The sequence below is a fragment of the Elephantulus edwardii genome, unplaced genomic scaffold, assembly GCF_000299155.1.
Source record: "Elephantulus edwardii isolate Elephantulus edwardi_28Jun2011 unplaced genomic scaffold, EleEdw1.0 scaffold00292, whole genome shotgun sequence".
NCBI lineage: Eukaryota > Metazoa > Chordata > Mammalia > Macroscelidea > Macroscelididae > Elephantulus > Elephantulus edwardii.
Genome location: NW_006400042.1, coordinates 2,336,442 through 2,339,593, shown reverse-complemented (window position 1 = coordinate 2,339,593; position 3,152 = coordinate 2,336,442). Strand labels below are relative to the sequence as shown.

General features: G+C 47.9%; 1 pseudogene; it reads left to right on the top strand.

Annotated features, from left to right (window-relative positions):
• Positions 1 to 1,461: 1,461 nt before the first annotated feature.
• Positions 1,462 to 2,575, top strand: LOC102870371 (annotated as a pseudogene).
• Positions 2,576 to 3,152: the final 577 nt, after the last annotated feature.

The following is a 3,152-nucleotide window of genomic DNA, read 5'->3' as shown; positions in this document are numbered from 1 at the left end:
TGGTCTCTGTGTAGTGTGAAGGACTCTCTAGGGGCCCTTGGACACCACTGGGATCATAGGGCTGTGGTGGGGGCAGAGGCATGTGGTTGTGGAGCTGCAGGGTGGGGAGGGTGAGGAAGCACGGGGCTGTCGGGGGGAGAGCATGGGGAGACACTACCACCAGGAGGAAGAGGGCAGGGTTTGGGTGCTGCCTGGGGGTTTATGCAGCCGCAGGCTGTGGGGTGGGGTCACACAGCAGAGGACCACAGGGGGGTCATGCAGTGGTGGTCCGTCACTCCTCTGGGTTCACACAGTGGCCGGGGGTGGTTACTCCTTGGGGTCATGCTATGGCTGGAGGTCGCTCCTCCACGGCCACTCAGGGGGCAGCAGGGGTTTGCTCCTCCAAGGTCTCCTGGAGGCTGGGGGTGGTCGGTTCCTCTTCCGGAGTCACAGGGTCATTGTTCCCTACTTGCTCCTGGTGGGTGGCTTCCACAGTGGCTTGGCTGGTGTCTTTTGGCTCCTCACACCATTTTTATGCTTTTCATTTTTCTTTCTTCTTTTTTCAGATTGTTCCTTTAACAAATTGTTGCTGTTGATTGCCTTCAAGTTGAGCACAACTCATAGCAACCCTGTGAACAAAAGGTTTGAAGCCTCTCTACAACTATTAACATTTATCAAAGTTCATAGAGTTTCCAGAGGCATGTTATTTAGGAAGTGGGTGCCACTCCTGCTTCCTGTCATAGTATGTTATTGTTTTTTATGCCATTCAGTCACTTGTTATGTATAACGACACTATGTATAGCAGCTCTGAACTGTTTCCTGTCCTGAGCCAGTGTCACTAACTCTGACACACCAACCCTCATCGCCCTAGTATCAATCCATTTTATCCTGGGTCTCCCTCTCCTGCGCTGTTCACCCACCCTTCCGAGCATGATGCCCTCCTCCAAGGACCGATCTCTCCTGGCCATGTGCCCAAAGTAAGACAGAGTTTCAAAATCCTATCCTCCAAGGAAAGACTTGGCTTCACCCTCTCCAAGACAGACCTATTTTCTTTGCAGAAAATTATGTTCAAGACTCTTCTCCAGCCTGAGGAATTTGTCTTATATCTGACTTTATATTATTGATTAAATTCTGCTTTTTTGTCCTTCCGAAGTGTTAACTATTTCTAAAGTTTTTGTCCTAGTATTTTGAACTTAAATTTCATGTTTTAAAGGCTTCTAAATCCCTGCCTAAAACTAGTAGCTTGGGTCCTCCGGTGTCCCTTCTGGCACAGGGTGGGCACTGAAGATCCAGGATCACTTGGCCACAGGCAGCCTCCAAAGCCCCAGGATGTAGCAAAGGGTACTGCAGCCCCCAGCAGAACCCACCTGCCAACTCAGCTTGTCTACCACCACAGGGAGACCTCTGACCCCTGGGACTGAGAGGTGCCCTGCATTTCCCCAAGCTGAAGCTACACAGTGTTGAAGTACCAGCCAGAGCCAGATGTCTTCCCACAAAGGATCTACAGTGGCACAGGGCAATGGGGCACCTGCCAGTAACAGGGAAACCAACACAGTGGAACTGGCTGAACTGGGACCCCTGCTAGAAGAGAAAGGCAAACAGGCAATCACCAATCCAACCAAAACTGAAGAAGAGCAGATATGCCCTGTGCCCAAGAAAGAAGAGGAGGAGGTGTGGCTACTGACACTTCCTCTGCAAGCCCACCACGCCATGGAGAAGATGGAGGAATTTGTGTATAATGTCTGGTAAGGACGCTGGAGAGTCATCTCATATGATGTGCTCTTTGACTGGCTGAAGGACAGTGACTACCTGCTGCATGGCCATAGACCATCATGCCCTCTTTTCGGGCCTGCTTCAAGAGCATCTTCCACATCCATACACAAACTGGCAACATGTGTACTCATCTGCTTGATTTTGTGTTATTTCTCTTTTGGGGAATGCTCAGACCAAATATGTACTTCATGGCCCCGCTACAGGAGAAGGTGGTTTTGGGAATGTTCTTTCTAGGTGCAGTGCTCTGTCTCAGCTTCTCCTGGCTCTTTCACACCATCTGTTATCATTCAAAGAAAGTCTCCCAGACTTTTTCCAAACTGGATTATTCAGGAATTCCTCTGCTCATTATGGGGTACTTTGTCCCTTGGCTCTATTACTCCTACTGCTCATCAAAGCCACGGCTCATCTATCTCTCCATTGTCTGTGTCCTGGGCAGTTCTGCCATCATTGTGGTCCAGTGGGACCGATTTACCACTCTGAAGCATCAGCAGACAAGCGCAGGAGTGTTCCCGGAAGTTGGCTTGAGTGGTGTGGTGCCCACTATGCACTTTACTATTGCTAAGGGCTTTGTCAAGGCCACCATAGTTGGACAGATGGACTGGTTCTTTCTCATGGCTGTGATGTACATCACCAGAGCTGGCCTTTGTGCTACTCAAGTACCTGAGTTCTTTTTTCCTGGAAAGTTTGACATATGGTTCCAGTCTCATCAGATTTTTCATGTCCTGGTGGTGGCAGCAGCCTTTGTATATTTCTATGGGGTCTCAACCTTCAAGAATTTCAATACAGCGTCGAAGATGGCTGTACTTATGACTCCCTTCTCTGAGCTTTCCCACTAAAGGGGTGGAGGAGGAACTTACCAAGTGCTTTAAAAATAACGTCTTTGCTGAAGTGAGAGGGAGTCTGGGTTGTCTGTTTCTATAAAAAAAAATCTCTTAAGAGAATTCAGCTCCCCTTCATACTCCCTGGACAATACTTCTTTGTCTGTAGCTGGGAAGGATTGAGTGGTTTAACTTAGCCATCGCCCTCCCCAGCAAGGCGACTCATTCCCTCACAGAAATAGTACTTCGAAGCTCTTGTTGAGATTTTACTTCCTCTTCCAGACATTTTGGGCAAAATAAAAAATGATAGACTAAGACTCTTCAGAAATTCTGTTGCTGGAAAATGTCCTTCCCTTGCCCCATCCTTTTTATAACCTGGCTTATAATGGGCCCTCCGTTTTTGTAGGACACTTTTCAAAAACAATTATAACCTGGTCCAATCTTTCTAGGGCCTGGATTTGCTTACACAGTAGAAAGAACAAAGCCACCAACTTTTACACAGCCCAGCTAATCACTGAAATGTGTCCTGGCTTCAAATAACTTGAGTTTTAATTTTTTTTCCTTGGCAGTGTAATGTAAAGT